Here is a 22,338-nt window from a genome sequence, read left to right as displayed (position 1 = left end):
TATATATATATATATATATATATATATATATATATATATATATATATATATATACATACAGTTGCAAGAAAAAGTATGTGAACCCTTTGGGATTAAGTGGAGTTTTGCATGAATTGGGCATAAAATGTGCTCTGAACGTCATCTAAGTCACAACAATAGAAGAACACAGTCTGCTGAACATAATACTACACAAACATTAGATGTTGCCATGGTTTAATTGCACATAACATGTAAACATTCACAGTGCAGGGAGGAAAAAATATGTGAGGCCCTAGCTTAATGACTTTTCCCAGAGCTAATTGGAGCCAGAAGTGAGCCAACCTTGACTCCAATCAGTGTGATGATATTGGATGTGTTGCTGACAGCTGTCCTGCCCTTAAAAAACACACACCTGTTTTGGGTTTACTGGTTTCAAGAAGCACTGTCTGATGTGAACCATGCCTCGCAGAAAAGAGCTCTCAGAAGACCTACGATCAAGAATTGTTGACTTGCATGAAGCTGGAAAGGGTTACAAAAGTATCTCTAAAAGCCTTGATGTTCATGTGTCCACAGTAAGACAGACTGTCTACAAATGGAGAAAGTTTAGCACTGTTGCTACTCTCCCTAGGCGTGGTCATCCTGTAAAAATGACTGCAAGAGCACAGCGCAGAATGCTGCATGAGGTAAAGAAGAATCCCAGAGTGTCAGCTAAAGGCCTACAGAAATCTCTGGCACATGCTAACATTTTTGTTGACACATCTACAATAAGGAAAACATTAAACAAAAATGGAGTACATGGGAGGACACCACGGAGGAAGCCATTGCTGTCCAAAAAGAATATTGCAGCACGTTTGAAGTTTACAAAAGAGCACCTGGATGTTCCACAGCACTACTGGCAAAATATACTGTGGACAGATGAAACCAAGATTGAGTTGTTTGGGAAGAACACACAACACTATGTGTGGAGAAAAAAAGGCACAGCACACCAACATCAAAACCTCATCCCCACTGTAAAACATGGCGGAGGGAGCATCATGGTTTGGGGTTGCTTTGCTGCCTCAGGGCCTGGACGGATTGTTGTCATTGATGGGAAAATGAATTCCAGAGTTTATCAAGACATTTTGCAGGAAAACGTACGACCATCTGTCCGCCAACTGAAGCTTCGCAGAGGATGGGTGATGCAACAGGACAATGACCCAAAGCATACAAGTAATTCAACAAAACAATGGCTGCAACAGCACAGAATTCGCCTTCTGGAGTGGACCAGTCAGAGTCCTGACCTCAATCCGACTGAAATGCTTTGGCATGACCTTAAGAGAGCGATTCACACCAGACATCCCAAGAATATTGCTACACTGAAACAGTTTTGTGAAGAGGAGTGGTCCAAAATTACTCCAGATCGTTGTGCAGGTCTGATCTGCAACTACAGGAAACGTTTGGTTGAAGTTATTGCTGCCAAAGGAGGGTCAACCAGTTATTAAGTCCAAAGGTTCACATACTTTTTCCTCCCTGCACTATGAATGTTTACATGTTATGTGCAATTAAACCATGGCAACATCTAATGTTTGTGTAGTATTATGTTCTGCAGACTGTGTTCTTCTGTTGTTGTGACTTAGATGACGTTCAGAGCACATTTTATGCCCAATTCATGCAAAACTCCATGTAATCCCAAGGGGTTCACATACTTTTTCTTGCAACTGTATATATACACACACTGCTCAAAAAATGTAAGTAACACTTTTTAATCAGAGTATAGCATCCAGTCAATTAAACTGATATTGATCAGTTAAGTAGCAGAGGGGGTTGTTAATCAGTTTCAGCTGTTTTGATGTTAATGAAATTAACAACAGGTGCACTAGATGGGCAACGATGTGACAACCCCAAAACAGGCAGTCCAACTCTCCAGGGTGGCACATCAATACATGCCATTGCCAGGAGGTTTGCTGTGTCTCCCAACACAGTCTCAAGAGAATGGAGGAGATTCCAGGAGACAGGCAATTACTCTAGAAGAGCTGGACAGGGCCGTAGAAGGTCCTTAACCCATCAGCAGGACCGATATCTGCTCCTTTGTGTATGGAGGAACAGGTGGAGCACTGCCAGAGCCCTACAAAATGACCTTGAGCAGGCCACTGGTGTGAATGTCTCTGACCAAACAATCAGAAACAGACTTTATGAGGGTGGCCTGAGGGCCTGACGTCCTCTAGTGGGCCCTGTGCTCACTGCCTGGCACCATAGAGCTCGATTGTCACCAGAATTGGCAGTTTCGCCACTGGCACCCTGTGTTTTTCCACAGATGAGAGCAGGTTCATCGTGAACACATGTGACAGACGTGAAATAGTCTGGAGAAGCCGTGGAGAATGGTATGCTGCCTGTAACATTGTTCAGCATGACCGTTTTAGTGGTGGGTCAGTGATGGTCTGGGTAAGCATATCCGTGAAGGGATGCACATACCTCTACAGGCTAGACAATGGCACCCTGACTGCCATTAGGTATTGGGATAAAATCCTTGGACCCATTTTCAGACCCTACACTGGTGCATTGGGTTCTGGGTTCCTCCTGGTGTACGACAATGCCCGGCTTCATGTGGCGAGAGTATGCAGGCAGTTCCTATAGGATGAAGGAATTGATACCGTTGAATGACCCCACACTCGCCTAACCTAAATCCAATAGAACAGATATCTGGGATATCATGTTTCGTTCTATCCGCCACCGCTAGGTTGCACCTCAGACTGTCCAGGGACTCAGTAATGCCCTGATCCAAATCTGGGAGGAAATACCCCAGGACAGTATCCGTCATCTCATTAGGAGCATGCTCCGACTTTGTCAGGCATGCATACAAGCATGTGGGGCCATATAAACTACTGAGTACCATTCTGAGTTGCTGCAATGAAATTTCAGCAAAATGGACTAGCCTGCTGCATAATTTTTTCATTTTGATTTTTGAAGTGTCTTTGAATCCTCTGTAGGTTGATAATTTTCATTTCCATCAAATGATGGGGCATCATTACGTTCCTAACACATTACTCAGTCCATATCAATGATATTTTTCCCCATTGAGATCTGATGTGTTTTCAAAGTGTTCCTTTAATTTTTTTGAGCAGTGTATATATACACTATATTGGCAAAAGTATTGGGACGCAAACCTTTACACGCACATAAACTTTAAAGGCATCTCAGTCTTAGTCCGTAGGGTTCAATATTGACTTGACCCACCCTTTGCAGCTATAACACCTTCAACTCTTCTGGGAAGGCTGTCCACAAGGTTTAGGAGGGTGCCTATGGGAATATTTGACCATTCTTCCAGAAGCACATTTGTGAGGTCAGGCACTGATGTCAGACAAGAAGGCCTGGCTCACAGTCTCCACTGTAATTCATCCCAAAAGTGTTCTATCGGGTTGAGGGCAGGACTCTGTGCAGGCCAGTTAAGTTCCTCCACCCCAGACTCACTCATCCATATCTTTAGGGACCTTTCTTTGTACACTGGTGAGCAGTCATGTTGGAACAGGAAGAGGCCATCCCCAAACTACTCCCACAAAGTTGGGAGCATGAAATTGTTCAAAATGTCTTGGTATGCTGATGCCTTAAGAGTTCCTTTCACTTGAATTATGGGGCCAAGCTTAACCCCTGAAAAACAACCCCACACTATAATCCCCCCTCCACCAAACTTTACACTTGACACAATGCAATCAGGCAAGTACCGTTCTTCTGGCAACCGCCAAACCCAAACATGTCCATCAGATTGCCACACAAGAGAAGTGTGTTTCGTCACTCCAGAGAACATGTCTCCACTGATCTACAGTCCAGTGGCAGCATGCTTTACACCACTGCATCCGACGCTGTGCATTGCACTTGGTGATGAAAGGCTTCAATGCAGCTACTCGGCCATGGAAATCCATTCTATGAATCGCTCTATGCACTGTTGTTGTGCTAATCTGAAGGCCACACAAAGTTTGGAGGTCTTTAGCTATTGACTCTGCAGACAGTTGGCGACCTCTGCACATTGTGCGCTGCAGCATGCGTTGACCCTGCTCTGTCATTTTTCATGGCTGAGTTGCTGTTGTTCCCAGTTGCTTTCACTTTCTTATAATACCACTAACAGTTGACTCTGGAATATTTAGTAGCCAGGAAATGTCACAGATGGACTTATTGCACAGGTGGCAACCTATCATGGTACCACGCTTGAATTCACTGAGCTCCTGAGAGTGACCCATTCTTTCACAAATCTTTGTAGAAGCAGTCTGCATGCCTAGGTGCTTGATTTTATACAGCTGTGGCCATGGAGGTGATTTGAACACCTGAATCCAATGATTTGGAGGGGTGTCCCAATACTTTTGACAATATACAGTAGTGTGGGTGTGTGTGTGTATATATATATATATATATATATATTACATATACAGTGAAGGAAATAAGTATTTGATCCCCTGACGATTTTGAATGTTTGCCCACTCACAAAGAAATAGTAGGTGTATTGTAACATTGAGAGACAGAATAGCAACAACAAATTTAAAAAAAATGCATGTCTAACAAACTATGCACTGATTTGCATGTTCATGAGGGAAATAAGTATTTGATCCCCTTCACAAAACATGACTTAGTACTTGGTGGTAAATCCCTTGTTGGCAATCACAGAGGTCAGACGTTTCCTGTAGTTGGCCACCAGGTTTGCACATATCTCAGGAGGGATTTTGGCCCACTCCTCTTGGCATATCCTCTCCAAGTCAGTAAGGTTTGGTGGCTGACATTTGGCAACTTGAACTCCAGGAACTTAATGTGCTTCTTCTTGTTCCTCTCCTGTGCTGCCTTGGCCATGTGTTTTGGGTCATTGACATGCTGGAACACCCATCCATGACCCATTTTCAATACTCTGGCTGAGGAAAGAAGGAACTCACCCAAGATTTGATGGTACATTGCCCTGTCCATCGTCCCTTTGATGCGGTGAAGTTGTCCTGTCCCCTTAGCAGAAAAACACCCCCAAAGCAAAATGTTTCCACCACCATATTTGACAGTTGGGATGGTGTTCTTGGGGTCATAGGCAGCATTCCTCCTCCTCCAAACATGGCGAGTTGAGTTGATGCCAAAGAGCTCGATTTTGGTCTCATCTGACCATAACACTTTTAACCAGTCCTCCTCTGCATCATTCAGCTGTTCAGTGGCAAACTTCAGACAGGCCTGGACATGTACTTTCTTACATTTGAAAATGATTGCATCAACTGTTGTCACCTCACCAAGCTGCTTGGCGATAGTTTGGTAGCCCAGTCCAGCCTTGTGTAGCTCTACAATCTTGTCCCTGACATCCTTGGACAGCTCTTTGGTATTTGCCATGGTGGAGAGTTTGGAATCTGTGAAAGTTAAAAGTGTTTCTGCAGCAAAACAAGATGTATTTTTGATTAAATATGATGTTGTCACAGACCCCTAAGTAGATGTCCCTTTTAGGCACCTAACATTAAACTGTAAAGTCCAAAGGCAAGCCATTGCAGAGGACGTTTAAAACTTCTGTATCACTTCAGTGTCTAGCATTCTTTAAAGTGAGTGGTGTAACTCTATAATATTTTCCCCAAGGTTTCTATAACAAACTGGCTGGTTCCTTTGCCAAAGGAGGCAAAAGAGAAAACAGTATTTTCACCCTGGAGGGTCCTTTACAATTTATCTGTAGACTCTGAATGATGTTGTGATCCTTAGCAGTTAATAATAAAGTAATTTCCGCATGGCACAGGCCATGTTAAATTCTCTTCATATAACAGAGTTACAGGGCAGACCCATAGAAATGTACATGAGGTCCAGAGGAAGCATTTTACTTTTGATACACCATAGGGCAAGGTGTGATAAAGCCCTAAAATCAGCAACCCAAGATTGGTCTTGACTAGCTACGAATAGGAAGGCGGGAACTTTCCCCAGCATAGTGGGAAACTATAATTTTGCCACGATGGAACCTTTAACAGATTTAACCAAAGAGAGGAATTCCCAAGTGGTCAAGTGGGATCCTGATGCTGAGAGGGCAAAGAACTGAAGCAAGTACAAAGCTGAGTGGTGGATCCAGGGTGAAGAGACGAGTGGTGAACAAGGGGTGCAGAGGTGAGTGGTAGGCAAGAGTTGCAGAGGTAAGCAGTGGCGTTCCTGGCTATTATTTACAGTAGACTCAGACAAAGTATTAATTCTCTATCTATATTAGGTATGTAGAAAAGCATATGTAAAAGTTGTTCAGTCTTTCAAAAGGATTGTGCTCTCTGTTTTCAAATGTGTATGTGAGACTTTCATTGTGGCACAGTAATTAAAGCATATTTTGTGGGTAAAATAATTGTGGTACATGTGTGCAGCATATAGAGCAAATTGGCACAGGTTCTAGTGAAATATGCCCTTTAAAGCACCTCCCATGGTGTGGCTGTGCCCAAAGTTCAGTGTGGCATGCATAGTTTACAGCATTGTTGTTCTACCTGGAATGTTTTTGGAGTCTTTCTTAATCTTACTAATGACCCTGGTTCAGGGGCGGACTGACAACTCATGGGGACCCCGGGCAATAGGGGATCATGGGGCCCCTGTGTCCTTGCCCAAACTTAAAAAAGCCTATGAAAAAGGTACCAGGGGCATCTCATGGGGCCCCCTACTGACCCCGGGCCCTCGGGCAGTGCCCGAGTTTCCAAATGGTCAGTCCGCCCCTGCCCTGGTCAGAGTTGACTGTGCAACCTAATTAGTCCAAATGTGAATTCAGTGAATCAATATAGAGTGATAGCCCATGATGATTAACAGCACCGACATGTATGAGGCACTAAAGCGCATGTGAGGAAGATGATTAAAAAAGATTTTTGGGTCCCAACACAACAATTCATTTCTTGTTTAGGTTCTCGGATTAAAAAATGGGAGAACCTTTGCTTTAAAGTATGGAGGAGCAGAAATGCCTAGCAATCAAATTGGCCCCAGAATGCCCATATTATACCTAGCAGATTCAAAATAAACATGCATAAAACTCAGCCTTTTCTTAATCTGGATCTTCTACCCCTAGAAGTGCAAAAAATACAGCCTTCTTTGTTGGAAGCAGGGGCGGACTGACCATTTGGAAATTCGGGCACTGCCCGAGGGCCCGGGGTCAGTAGGGGGCCCCATGAGATGTCCCTGGTACCTTTTTCATAGGCTTTTTTGAGTTTGGGCTAGGACACAGGGGCTCCATGATCCCCTATTGCCCGGGGGCCCCATGAGTTGTCAGTCTGCCCCTGGTTGGAAGAGTACAATGTAGCAAGCAAATATCCAGCACAGTATAATCCTCCACATATCCATTTAGGCTTCATGCACACTGGGTATTTTAATCACGCTGGTAACGTTAGCTGTGTAAAGTCCTATTAAAAATGTGAGCTTTGCAGAGTTTTTTTAGCATTTTTGCATTAGCATTTAGTAGCGTTTTGCCATGTTTTCGGGTTTTAGCGTTTTTTTGCTCAAAGTCCAAAAACGCCGGTTTGCTGCGATTTACTGCATTTTTCAGCATTAGAGCATTTTTACAGCTAAAAAACTCCTCTAGAAACCCACTAGTTCTGGGTTTTTTTTCCAGCCAAAAAAAACGCCCCTGCCAGTCTATGTATGCATGGACACACAGGATAACATGCTGGGGAGTTTACTGGCAGTAGAAAAAAAACATCAAAAGCCAAAAACAGCAGCTGTAAAAACGTCCAGTGTGCTTGAGGACTTATTGTAACAATATTTTAATATTTTGCCTAGGGCAGCAATTTTTAGGGGTGTGGCACCGCCCTCTGGAAAAAGGCACCTGGTGAGCGGACAGAGCCACGCAGGGCAGCGATCAGAGAGGTACCACTGGTACTCTTGTAGGTGGCCTGGACAGCAAGAAGATCGGTGTGGTGGGGAAGAGCAGTTGCAGAAGGATGCTCATGCTCTCTCCCTCCAGCAGCTGAAGTTTGAGGTTTCTCCCCCTCTCCCTCCCATCGGCTTAGTGCTGATGTTTCTGAGTGGCCCTGGTGTTCCCCACCCACACTCAGAGCTGGGACCAGGGCACAGCCTGGAGCAGGGAGAGGAGAAGTGGCAGAGAGGAAAGAGCCTGGAGGAGGTGAGCTGTTTTGTGTTCAATGGGCTTTCCCTCCTTTCATTCAAGCAGAGCATGATACACAGTCACTGACAGATCATATGGTACTGCACAAACAGTATGATTACCACCCCCTGCCCATATTTCTTGCTGCCCGGAGATCAGCAGCCCTTGGAGGAGGTGGGGGGGGTAATCATAGTGCGTGTTTGTGGTCCCATATGATCTCTCGCTCTCTCACTGAAGGGGGGGGGTGCAAAATTTTCGTGTTGCCTAGGGCAGCACAGGATCTGAATACATCACTGCTCACAGGGTCTAGTTATAGCTGGATTGCAGGCAAAAATTTGAGAGAGACCACCTCTTTGACATTCTGGAATAAGATAAACTAGAATTAAGAAAAACAACATTTGAAGGGTAACTCCTTTTTTTGGGAAAAGAATAGTAAATAAAAAATGATATAATATATACAATTTCTACACAAGTCATATTGTAATTGAATGATATTAAAATGTACCTTTTATTTTCAATCTGCAGCACTGTACATTTCTGTGAAATGCAATGCAATCTGGCAACCTGGAGGTGTTTTGTACACAGATGGTGTACCTCTAGGATCAGGGAGCACCATCTCAATGTAATGAAATGAGAATAAAGTAATATTACCATTATGAATGCCCTTGAAGTGCTCAGGCAGATTAGACACTTTGACATAGATGTACCTTGACTTTCACAGCAGGGCTTTCTGACCCTAGTGCGTAGATATTGCATAGTATATCCCACATATTGTACATTGCACTCTGAACAAAAAAAATCACATAAATTGCATTTTTGCTTTTGCAATCTATGAAGTGATTAATAGGGAATATTTCACCTGAAATAACTGAAAAGACCTCCTTGGTCTTCCTGTGACAGTAACATAAAATAGATAATCTGCACTTTTAAGGCTCCATGCACACTAGCAGCTCAAAAACCGATAGAAACACTGGATAAAAAATGCTACTGTTAGTGTTTTTGCTGGTGTTTTTGCAGTGTTTAGGAGCATTTGCAAAAAAGTGTTTAGGAGCGCTAGCATTCTTTAAGGAGCGTTTGCCTCTGGAGTCCTTAACAAGCAACTGTTTGTCAAGGAGCAGGCTGGCAAGCCGGCCACAGCATCCTTGGCAACGGATGACCCACACAAAACAAAAACAATTGCTGGCAATGAAAATGTCAGGAAAAAAAAAACAGCATGGGGGTCTTCCCCCCCAATCCATACTAGACCCTTAACCAAACATGAAGCCTGGCAGGCCAGAAAAGGGGGGAACAAGTGACTGCCCCCCCCCAACCATACCAGGTCACATGCCATCAACATGTTGAAGGGGACAAAAGCCTTTTCCCCACAAAAAAACGTCCCCTGAAGTAAATCCAACATCAATCATGATGAACTCCACTGCTAACCCAAACAAAAAAAAGGGTCTGAACCCAATGCTAGCTCCAACTTTCTGACAGCTTCGCTGCAAAATTAACTAAGAGGCCCTGCCCCTTAGTTTATTTAGCACAAGGAAGTGGCGGGGTTGTCAGATGGCGGGAGACCTCATCAGGTTCAGACCTGCTGTTTTTTTTGTTTTTTTTTCCGGGTTGATGGCCGCGGCGTTCATCGTGATTGATGCTGAATTTACTTCGGGGAACATTGTTTTTGTTTTTAACCACTTGCCCTCTAGAAGATTTACCCCCCTTAATGACCAGGCCTCTTTTTGCTACTCGGCTCTGCACTAATTCAACTGATAATTGCGCGGTCATGCAATGCTGTACCCAAACGAAATTTACGTCCTTTTTTCAAATAGAGCTTTCTTTTGGTGGTATTTGATCACCTGTGCGCTTTCTTTCGCTATGAACGAAGACCGAAAATTTTAAAGATAAACAATATTTTTTACTTTCGGCTATAAAAAATATATAGTAAACTCAAAGTTAGTTATTTAGACCAAAATGTATTCTGCTGCATGTTTTTGGTAAAAAAATCCCAATAAGTGTATATTGATTGCTTTGTGTGAAAGTTATAGCGTCTACAAACTATGGTATAGATACTGGAATTTACACCATTTTTTTGGTATACAGTGCTGCGCTAGTTTAACTGACAATTGCACAGTCATGCAATACGGTACATAAATGAAATTGATGTCCTCTTTTTTACACAAATAGAGCTTTCTTTTGGTGGTATTTGATCACCTGTGGGCTTTTTATTTTTGGCACTATAAACAAAAATTTTTTTGAGAAAAATGTTTTTTTTTAAAAAAAAAAACGATATTTGCTCATTTCTGTCATAAAAAAATATCCAAAATCCCAATAAATGTATATTGATTTCTTTGTGTGAAAGTTATAGCGTCGACAAACTATGGTATAGATAATGGAATTTACACAGCTTTTCCTTTCTGACTGCTCATCACATTTCTTGAGGTGCTAAAATACCAGGATAGTACAAACACCCCCAAATGACCCCTTTTTGGAAAGTAGACACCCTAAGCTATCTGCTGAGAGGCATATTGAGTCCATGGAAGATTTATTTTTTTTCCCACAAGTTTCTGGAAAATGACAAACTTTTTTTTTTTTTACACAAAGTTGTCATTTAAATTATCTATTTCTCACACAAGACATGGGCATATGTGGAATTACACCATAAAATACATTCTGCTACTTTTACAGAGTATGGGGATACCACATGTGTGAGACTTTTTGGGAGCCTAGCCACATACAGGAGCCTGAAATCCAATGACCACTTTGAAAGCCTGAAGGTGCATAACTTCCTCATTTCACTTCCTCACTATCACAGTTTTGGAGGCCCTGAAATGCCAGGATAGCACCAAACCCCCCACACCACAAGGAATTTAAAAAAAGGCATGGTGAGTATTTTGCAGATCTCATTTTTTCTCACAAGGTTTTGAAATATAAAAAACGAAAATAGAAAATATGTTTTTTTTTTTTCTTCATTTTCCAAAAACTTGTGGCAACAAACAAGATCTGCAAAATGCTCAACATGCTTCTTATCAATTTCCTTGGGGTGTCTACTTTCCAAAAAGTGGTCATTTGGGGGGGGTTTGGTGCTATCCTGGCATTTCAGGGCCTCCGAAACTGTGATAGGTAGTGAGGAAGTGTAATGAGGAAATAAAACCCTTTAAAAGCCTGAAGGTGCTTATTGGATTTTGGGGTCCTGTACTTGGCTAGACTGCCAAAACGTCTCTCACATGTGGTACCCCCATACTCGGGAGAAGTAGCAGAATGTATTTTGGGGAGTAATTCCACATATACCCATGGCATGTGTGAGCAATAAATCATTTAAGTGAAAATTTTGTGTAAAAAAAAAATAAACATTTTTTTTGTCATTTTCCAAAAACTTATGGTAAAAAAATAAATTCTTCTATTGATTCAACATGAATCTCAGCAAATAGTTTGGGGTGTCTACTTTCCAAAAAGGGGTCATTTTGGGGGCTGGGAGAATTTTATGCCCAGCATTAGAAGTTTATGCCACACATCACTCTTCTAATCACCTGAAGATCAAGCCTTTTCTGACACTTTTTGTTCACATGAAAAAAATCTGTATTTTTTGCTAGGAAATTAATTCAAACCCCAAACATTATATATTTTTTTAAAGCAAACACCCTAGTGAATAAAATGGTGGGTGCTGCAATTTTTTATGTCACATAGTACTCGCAAAGCAATTTTTTCAAACGCATTTTTTTTTTTAATATACAATTTGTTTACTTTTAATGCACAAAAACACAATATATTGGCCAATTATTTGGTAAAATATAAAAGATGATGGTATGCCGAGTAAATAGATACCAAACATGACATGCTTTAAAACTGTGCATGCCCTGTGCAATGGCCACAAACTGCATACGTTTTTAATATCCATAGGCAACATTTTAAAAGCCTTTTACAAGCTATGTGAGCTGGCGACACCTCACTGCTGTTTCCATACTGGCACAGGGTCAAGGCTCACGAATGCAGGTGCGCGTGTGTGCGCGAGGGGTTGAGGGTACTTTTTTTATTTATTTTTTTTAGTTATTTTGATTTTTTTTATTATTTTTACACTGTCCCTTTAATTTTTTTTTTATCACTTTTATTGCTATCACAGGGAATGCAAATATCCCCTATAACTTCAATGGGCATTGTCATATATTCTATTTTCAGAAATCTGGGTTCTATCAGACTCTAGATATCTCCTCTGCCCTTACATTATCTAATCAAAGCAAGATCTGTGTGATCAGATGCTTCCCAATTTACAAATGGCGCTGTTTATATCCTGTGAAAAAGTGAAGTGATGAAATGCTTGTAGCTTCTGATTTCTTAGACTACAGAGATGATTGGCACCATTCTGGTCTCCAATCAGCTCTATGGTCAGCTGGCAGAAACACCGGCTGCATTCTCAGGTTTCCCCGATGGCACGGGACTGCCCGAGGAGGCCCTGGAAGGCAGCGGGGGAGGGGGGGGCATTGTCTCCCGCTGCTTGTAAAAGCAATCCTGCAGCTAATTAGCCACTAGGATTGCTTCTACATGAAAGCCGATCTCCAGCTGAAAAAATGATACCAGGATGATGCCTGCAGCTGTAGGCATCATTCTGGTATAACCATTCAAAGTCCAGTGATGTACCAGTACGTCGCTGGTCCTTGTTGGGTATATATGCTATGTTCCTTTTTTTTTTGTATGCAGCCTGTGGGCTGAATGAAAAAAAAGAGAAGAGATCTCTGCCAAAAAAAAGTGTGGTATGCCTGCCATTAGAATATACCGCCCTGCATCCACCCACTTCTAATGGCGGGCACACATTAGGCCACATGCGCCAGTTCCAAGATTGTACCAATGTCTAAATAGTGGCACGCTTAAATAAAAATTGTCCATGTATAAGTGGTACCCCATATGGAAAAAGGATGACACTAAGTCCCAAACTATCTTGCCACTACTCCCCATGTCGCCTGGGCATCCGGGGGGCTCCACATGACTATCTTTTCCCTCGTAAATCCAAAACTTATAAGTATAGCCTGTTGCCCTCTCACAGGTCTTCTACATCTTGACCCCTTATCTGGCACGCTTGTTGGGGAGAAATTGTTTGAATGCAAGGCGGCCAGAAAAATGAATGAGGGACTAATCAATACAGATTTTTTGCTGGGGAGTATAGACATCTGCAAATTTTTGGTTAAGGTGATTTACAAGGGGCTGAATTTTGTGGAGCCGGTCAAATTCAGGGTCACCTCAAGGACGACAGAGTGTATTGTTGTTGAAATGCATAAAAACACATTATACTCTCATATCTATGCCTGGCTATAGCAGCAGAGACCTCATATGATGAATCGGGTCTGTGGACCAATACAACCGGAATTCATATTTTTTAGTAATGCCCATGTTAAGGGTTAGGCCCCCAAAAATTTGTTTCCATGCGAATGGTCTGGCAAAGTTTGAATTTTGGTTGGTGGCGATAAATTGTTGTGCTTATAAAATGCTTTGATCCACAATCAATGCATACAGATATTCTGTGAAAAACAGCTCCAAAAAATCAAGGGGAGTAGTTCAATTTGCTATTTCCACCTGAATTCCGGGTTGGGCAGAGAATGGGGGAAGTACTGGTGCTGGAGAATTTGTGAGCTGCCAATCGGGATTTGCAAGCACATCCGGAAGGATACTAGGGGCTCTATGGGCCTGTGTGCGAATTCTTGGTTGTTGCGGAGCAATACTTGTGCTCGCCACCGCACCAGCTTGTACTACACTTATAGGACTCGCCACAACACCACGTCATACTGCAATGCTGGTGTTATTATTATACAGGATTTATATAGCGCCAACAGTTTGCTCAGCGCTTTACAATATAACGGGAGACAATACAGCAACAATACAGTTCAATACAAGAGGGTTAGGAGGGCCCTGCCCCTTGGAGCCTAAAATCTAAGAGGTATGTGAAATACCAGGATGTACTAGGCCGTTGGTGCTCGCCAGTTCACCAAAAGGTAGCGTGGCACTAGTACTGGCACTCTGCTGCATATGAGAGTCATTAAATTTACCGGCAAGTGCTAACAGAGATCAGGCCTGATTCTGCGAACACTGCAGTTTTGTGTGCAATGTATCAAGTGACAGTGACCTACTGACACTGCACTTGCTGGGGGAGAAGGGGGGGTAAGCATAGGGGCTAAACACAGGTGCTGGGGCTGATCCTGCTATTGCTGCGTTTTTGGGGACACTCTACTAATGTAAATGCTGATATAGTGCTGATCTGATCAAAGATATTGATCCGTTCAGACACTTCTAGCAATGGAGGTTTATTGTGTATGAGTGTGTTCCTGGCAATCGAGGGTTAAATTTGATGACTGGTGTACTGATAGGCAATCTGACTCTATCGGGGAGGGGAGTGAAAACTACGGGAGCGCGATTCACATATATATATGTGATTTTGCGTACCTGTGCTGCCCAGTAGCAGTATTTCTACTATAGGGCGGTCAGGAAGCGGTTACATAAGCGGTTTGTGTTACGGTGCTGCGTTACTTTAACTGACAATTGTGCGCTCATGCAGTACTGCACCAAAATTAAATTAACATCTTTTTTTCCCCACGAATTGGGCTTTCCTTTGGTGGTATTTGATCGCCTGTGCGTTTTTTATTCTTTGCGCTTTAAAAAAAAAAAAAAAGACCGACAATTTTGAGAAAAAATACAATATTTTGGACTTTTTGCTATAAATCATGTCCAGTAAAAAAAATTTAAAAATCAAATTTCGCCATAAATTTTTACCAATTGTATTCTGTGACATGTCTTTGCTAAAAAAAATCGCAATACGTGTAAATTAATTGGTTTACGTTAAAGTTATAGCGTTTACAAATGGCGGTATAGATACTGGGATTTTTTTTTTAATACTAATAATAGTGGCGATCAGCAACTTATGGCGGCGATCAGCGACTTATGGCGGCAATCAATGACTTATGGCAGGCAATCAGCGACTTATGGCGGGACTGCGGCGGACATTCTGACACTGGGGGGAACTGACTTGTGGTCACTGACATCAGTGACCCAATACAGTGATCAGTGCAAAAAAAAAAAACACTGACACTGTACTAATGGCACTGGGGAGAAAGGGGTTAACTTTTAGAGACAATCAAAGGGTTAACTATGTGAGGGGAGTGTTTCACTAGGGGACGGGGGTGTGTACCTCTCTGTTACACACTGTCCCGGAAGGCTGTGACCAGCGATCCCGGAACAGTGAGCTGAAAGCTGACAGAGAGGAAAGCTCCATTGAAAACAATGCAGCCTTCCTCTCTGTCAGTGATTGCCGGCAATCGCCGGGCTCCGGCGGGTAACCACCGGCCGGGATCCGGTGATTGACACCCGTGGCTGTGATTGGTGCCACTGGTAGGGTGCCCCCTACCCGGGAATGCAGGATGACATATATATACACGTGATCCTGCACACAGGGGCCACCTTGAAGCAGTATATATACTGTGGGCGGTCCCCTAGTGGTTAATAAAGGACTTGTCTCTGTGTTTTTATTTGTTTTTGACACTGTTTTTTGTGAAAGAGTAGGGGTAAAATGTACCCCATACTCATTTATATAGAGGAGGCTGGGTTCTTCCAGATTCCAATAAGACCCCACCTGCAGACCCACACAACCACACAAGGGTTGTGGGGAAGAGGCCCTTGTCCCCATCAACATGGGGATCAGGTGCTTTGGGGAGAGCCCCCCTACCCCAAAGCACCCCCCAAGTTGAGAGCATGTGGCCTGGTAAGGTTCATGGGGGGTGCTCACTCGCCCCCTCTCTTTCCTGGCCTGCCAGGCTGCATACTCAGATAAGGGTCTGTATGGATTTTAGGGGGACCCCCCACACCATTTTTTTTTTAATTTTTGCGTGGGGTTTACCTCAAAATCCATATCTGACCCCAGCGTTTAGGAGAGTTTAGGAGCATTCAACTTTTTTCTCTTCTGGCAAGTCTCTCCCAAAAACACTCCTTGAACCTGAAGCTTGAAAAACACTTCTAGCCTAAAATAGTGTGCATGGACACACAGGATAATACTATTTGCTTTTAGGGACAGAAAAAAATACTCATAAGTAGCCACTAGGATGTTTAAAATAAACTGGTGTGCATGGAGCCTAAGGCTAGTTTCACATCTGTGTGGGTGATGCCGCTGCAGATCCGCATGAAAAACCGTGCAGCCACACCACCCACACAGAGAAATGCGGACCAGCGGGTGGGTGCCATTAGTTCTAATGGCATGCCCCCCGCACTGGAAAACGTAACCGTACTGGGAACCGAGGTTCCCGTGCGGGCTGCGTTTTCGGAAGAAGTGCAGGGACTTCTTCCCTGCGTGTCACAGACATGGGAGTCCATTCAGATGAATGGGCTCTTGTGCCCGTGCAAAACGCAGCCCGCATGGCCACATATATGTGAACCGGGGCTAAGAGTCTTTGGTTGTCAATCATGTCTGCTTTTTATCTTCTGGTTTTTAAATAGGGAAGGTGACAAAATAGATTCCAGTGTTGGAGCCCTGTAACTAACAAATCTGCAAACTTTCCTTAGTATCTCATGTATTAATGATTCTGCATATTAAACAGGTAAATGTAAAAAAAAAAAATGAAAACAGCTGAATATTTTATAGGTCTCTATGCCAACTGTTCCAGTGATTCACTGCCTGCTAGAAAAACACAAATACAAGTTTTTTTCAGAGGGACATCCCATAAACGTAGTCACAGATTAACTTCTGGAAAGACTCATTTGTGCTTGTTCTGGAAAGACTGGGACAGTGGGTGAATTATTTTCTTTAACTCTTAGACCAACATCTGCCCAGTCATATAAGGGACATGCAGTCTATCTTGGTTCCTCTATCTGAATTATGTTGGGAGCCAGGTAATCTATGGATGGCCCTAGATATCAAAGACCTTTATTGATCCTTACCTCATAATCTTGCACTTTGAATTTACACCATAATTTGAGCAAATATAGTGGCTACAAGGAGTTACAGTCCTTAATATCAACTGCTATAGAATTCTTACTTACTTACAATTATTTCTTGTTTGGTGGCATTTATTACTTGCAGAAATATAGCACATTGATGAAGACAATATTTTTGCCCCATTTTTCCAGCCTTTATAGGGGGGGGTGGTGAGAGGAGCTCAACATTTTTGCAAATAATAATCCTCTTTCATACTGTATATTATGGTACAGTCACTTCATAGATGATATTTGATAAACTGGCATGGTGCAGAGAAAAATTTTCAACAATTCCTACATTACATTTATGATAATGAAGTGAAACTTTCCGTTACCTGCAACTAGAATGGTCTGACCATTATTTTTTTGTATTTCAACTTTGAAAAGTAATCTAACTTTAGGATGTGTATACACCTCAACTTTCTGCAAATCGACTGCTAGTAATTTTAGTTGTCAACCAGGTCACACTATCAAGATCATTCCCAGATGGGAACTGTTCTTCTATGGCATTATTTTAGAAGGAGGCCAAGGCTATTATCCTACACCTGCTTGTTAGAGGTTAACTAGGAAGGGAAAGAGATGAACTATGTTAAGGGACAGGAAGGAGTTAATCCAGTCGAAGGCAAAATGCAAAAAAAAAGCCAAATGTGACAGGTGTTTTATAAAGAATATAATTAATTATTATTAATAATTATTATATAATTTAAAGAAAAAAATCCCTATTTTATGTGCTGATCTTTTAAAAAAAAAAGTATCCACTTAAATTTTGTAGATCTGTTAGTCTCTAACACTGGGATCTATTTTGTCACCTTCCCTATTTAATGATCGAAACCAAAAGAATAAAAGTCAGGCCCATTTGACAACTAAATGCTCTTATAGTGCAGCTTATTTACTTGCAAATGTACTGTCAATGTCACAGAAAAACCAAGGTGGTCCTTTTAGTTGTTTTGGGTGAAAGATTCCCCATTATTCACTTTAGAAATTGTGGTAGCAAAAATGAAATTTAGGTGATTTTTTTGTTCACAGTACAATGTACAATGTGTGGGGTGCACTATGTTTATATGTATACATCTATGCACTAGAATCAGGGAAGCACTGTTGTGGCAGTCAAGGTACGTGTTTGTTTAAAACGTCTAATGTCTTGGCACTTCAAGGACACTTGTAATGGCAATATGACTTTGTTCTCATTCCATTGTATTGGGAGGCTGCCCCCTGATACTGAAGGTAGAGATGTTCATAGAAGGCAAAGTGGATCTTTTGTTTGCACATAAGGGTTCCACTTGGCCTCATTTATAGGTGGGACACCCATTTATTTTAAAATCTTCTATAGTTGTCACCTGTAGAATGTGCTTATGGGGGCTGCTACTTCTTTGATAACAGTTTAAATGTTTGTTGTTTTTACTTAATTCTGGTTTATTATCCGATTGCCAAACATGTAAGCACAGTTAGGATTGTTTCTGCCCATTGCATGTGATTTATCGTAAATTAATATTTATGGTCTGTGTAGTCCAGCTATGACAAAGGCCTTGTGAGGCAGAAACTTGTCAATAGATTGCTTTTTACATGCTGTTACAATAAAAAGAAGATGTGGAGGATCATGCTGTGATGGATACCTTGTAGGTTGTTGCTTCTAACTCTTTATGCGCCATTCTTGCCAGAGCCACACCAATGTGCATACCCATGAAAATGAGCAGAGTGCATAAGAAAACAGCTGCTGCTGATCCATGGGGGTAATCATGGATGTGCCACCCAGGCTGTGTTGCTTCCTCTGCTGAAGACCTCCCAGGTCAGGATTTCCAGCTGGTTCTGGTGCTGGAATAAAGGTGAGGTCTTGCAGTAGGATATGAGCAGAGCTCTTTAAATGCTAAGCTGAAGTGGTTAAGTAAAAGGAAAACAATTTTTATGTTACTTATGAGGAAATAAATGTTGGTAAGAAACCAACCTCATTCCATAAAGGCTCCAGTAGGATTATTTTTTCTTTAGTTTATTTTTTAATACTTACCATTTCTGGATCTTTTCAGGTCGATCTTTCAAGGCCTATTTCTCTTTGGTTCCTCAGCAGTGGGCAGTCATCTGTGATGCAAAGAGCCGGGCCTTTGTGATAACGTCACATGCTTTTGTTGACTGACAGTTTTGTTTCTGTTTCTGCTGTGGAGCCTCTACCTTGAGAGTAATTTCCAAATATATATATATATATATATATATACACACACACACTGTGACCGTATGAAAGGCGAGGTGATCGATGGACGCTATGTGCCACCTCGCATGTGATCATATCTGGGAGATTAAGGTGGAGTCCACTCTGGGTTTTCTGGGCCACTATGGCAGAGGTGGTTCTGGACCTGATTTTGTGGCCCACTGATGACCACCAGCAGGTGGTATAAATACAACAGGGCTGGAGCAAGAAGTAGTTCTTGACCTGGGACTCAGGGAGTCATATTTGAGTGAGCTGTGGATGAAAGTTTGTGGTATACAAGCAAGGAAAAGGTTTGCATTCTGTTTTCATTTTGTTGGAGACAGGGAGAAGCCCTTCACCTTTGAGAGAGGAATCTTCTGTGTTTAGTTAGTGCCCTGATGGCGTGGATTTATTTTCTGTTTTGTTTGTTTTGATGCTTGCAAATAAAACTGACAAGTCAGATTTTAAGAAAGCCCTGCTGTTTGGACTACCTTTTTCCCAGGGAAGGTGATGCCCCACCTGAGCTACCCCCAAAATACACATATATATAAATTAGTGGCAGTGTTGAGACCCTACCACTATGTAAATGGGCATAAAAGTGACACTGGATTCTTAAAGCAGTAGTTTGCGAAGCTCTGGCAGGTTGATTGTGAACAAAGAAGTGTTCTGTGCTTTCTCTGGATTTGTTAGTTCTGGAACAGGGCCCCAAGTTTGAAGGTTCCAAAGCGTATTGGCCAGGATAGAACTAATCCAGTATTCAGGTTTTGCTAAATGTCAGCAGCATGTGTGAGTAGACATATGTGCAAGGCCAATATAAACCTATTAAGAGTTACTGCAGATGGTTTTGGAGTAGTTGCAGCCAGGAGGGAGATGTGCTCTTGTCTGGAGTCCAAGGAAATATCCTTGAGACAGCACTCCATGTGAGAGAGGTTCCAGGCCACTGGGCTGAGAGAGTCCAGCTGAGAGAGTCTCAGAGATTGTGAGAATCTGGGAGACATTCCAGGGGAGCCAGAGGAATCTGTGAGTCTTGGAGGAGTAAGAGCACCTCGAGTATCAGAAGAACCTTTACCTAGACGCTAAGAGTAGGCCTGTGCAGCAAGATACTGCAATTAAAGCTGAGTGAGCTGAAGAGCCAGGTGGATCTGCATTTTTCATTTGGTGTGAAGCTGAAACCCTTGCATGGAAAACCATATGTTATAAAGACTTTCTGTTTTCTTTTAATAAAAGTGGGCTACCAGGCCCTTAGCTATTGTCCCTGTCCTGCTGTGCACTCACTGTACAAAATGCATCTATGACAAGAGCTAAGCACCATATACAGTCATGGCCGAAATTGTTGGCACCCTTGATATTTTTCCTGAAAATCAAGTATTTCACACAAAAAAGGTATTGCATTAACACATGTTTTGCTATACACATGTTTATTCCCTTTGTATGTATTGGAACAAATATAAAACAGAGGCAGAAAAGCAAATATGACATAATGTCACACAAAACCCCAAAAATGGGCTGGACAAAAGTATTGGCACCCTTAACTTAATATTTGGTTGCACACCCTTTGGAAAACATAACTGAAATCAGTCGCTTCCTATAACCATCAATAAGCTTCTGACACCTCTCACCCGGAATTTTGGACCACTCTTCCTTTGCAAACAGCTCCAGGTCTCTCTTATTGGAAGGACACCTTTTCCCAACAGCAATTTTAAGATCTCTCCACAGGTGTTCAATGGGATTTAGATCTGGGCTCATTGCTGGCCACTTCAGAACTCTCCAGCGCTTCTTTGCCATCCATTTCTGAGTGCTTTTTGACGTATGTTTGGGGTCATTGTCCTGCTGGAAGACCCAGGATCTTGGACGCAAACCCAGCTTTCTGACACTGGGCCCTACAGTGCGACCCAAAATCCTTTGGTAATCCTCAGATTTCATGATGCCTTGCACACAGTCAAGGCACCCAGTGCCAGAGGCAGCAAAACAACCCCAAAACATCATTGAACCTCCACCATATTTTACCGTAGGTACTGTGTTTTGTTCTTTGTAGGCCTCATTCCGTTTTCGGTAAACAGTAGAATGATGTGCTTTACCGAAAAGCTCTATCTTGGTCTCATCTGTCCACAAGACGTTTTCCCAGAAGGCTTTTGGCTTACTCAAGTACATTTTGGCAAACTGTAGTCTTGCTTTTTTATGTCTCTGTGTCAGCAGTGGGGTCCTCCTGGGTCTCCTGCCATAACGTTTCATTTCATTTAAATGTCGACGGATAGTTCGCGCTGACACTGATGCTCCCTGAGCCTGCAGGACAGCTTGAATGTCTTTGGAACATGTTTGGGGCTGCTTATCCACCATCCGGACTATTCTGCGTTGCAATCTTTCATCAATTTTCCTCATCCGTCCACGACCAGGGAGATTAGCTACAGTGCCATGGGTTGCAAACTTCTTGATAATGTTGCGCACTGTGGACAAAGGCAAATCTAGTTCTCTGGAGATGGACTTGTAACCTTGAGATTGTTGATATTTTGCCACAATTTTGGTTCTCAGGTCCTCAGACAGTTCTCGTCTCCTCTTTCTGTTGTCCATGCTTAGTGTGGCACAGACAGACACACAATGCAAAGGTTAAGTGAACGTCTCTCCTTTTTATCTGCTTTCAGGTGTGATTTCTATATTGCCCACACCTGTTACTTGCCCCAGGTGAGTTTACAGGAGCATCACATGCTTGTAACATTCTTATTTATCCGCAGTTGTGAAAGGGTGCCAATACTTTTGTCCAGCCCATTTTTGGAGGTTTGTGTGACATTATGTCGAATTTGCTTTCTTTCCTCCCTTTTTTTGTTTTGTCCCAATACACACAAAGGGAATAAACATGTGTATAGCAAAACATGTGTTAATGCAATACGTTTCGTGAGAAATACATGATTTCCTGGAGAAATATCAAGGGTGCCAACAATTTCGGCCATGACTGTATATAATATATAAAACAATACATATGGATTCAGTTTTTGGAAAATGCAGACCTTGTGGGGATAGGGCTATCGTGGGATTACCTGTGCAACTAAGTCTCTTTATATTTTCTGTTTCCATGCACTTGTTGACAAAATTTACAATACAAGAATCTGAAGCAACATTCAATTAAATGAATTCAAACTGACATACACACTATACAGATGTATTCCAGGCATCAGTAATTGGCATTTCTCACATTTGCTTGTAGAGGCACAGCATTTCAGGAGTGAAATGT

General features: G+C 42.3%; 1 protein-coding gene across 2 annotated transcripts in view; it reads right to left on the bottom strand.

The window, feature by feature from the left end:
- The window catches only part of EPB41L4B (erythrocyte membrane protein band 4.1 like 4B), a 566,800-nt gene that overhangs the window by 104,050 nt on the left and 440,412 nt on the right, over positions 1–22,338 (bottom strand). The window lies entirely within an intron of this gene.

The sequence above is a fragment of the Staurois parvus genome, unplaced genomic scaffold, assembly GCF_062004578.1.
Source record: "Staurois parvus isolate SC_StPar_1 unplaced genomic scaffold, SC_StPar_1.0 ptg000468l, whole genome shotgun sequence".
Classification (NCBI taxonomy): domain Eukaryota; kingdom Metazoa; phylum Chordata; class Amphibia; order Anura; family Ranidae; genus Staurois; species Staurois parvus.
Note: the sequence above shows the minus strand (reverse complement) of the source record. Positions and strands in the feature narration are given on the sequence as shown.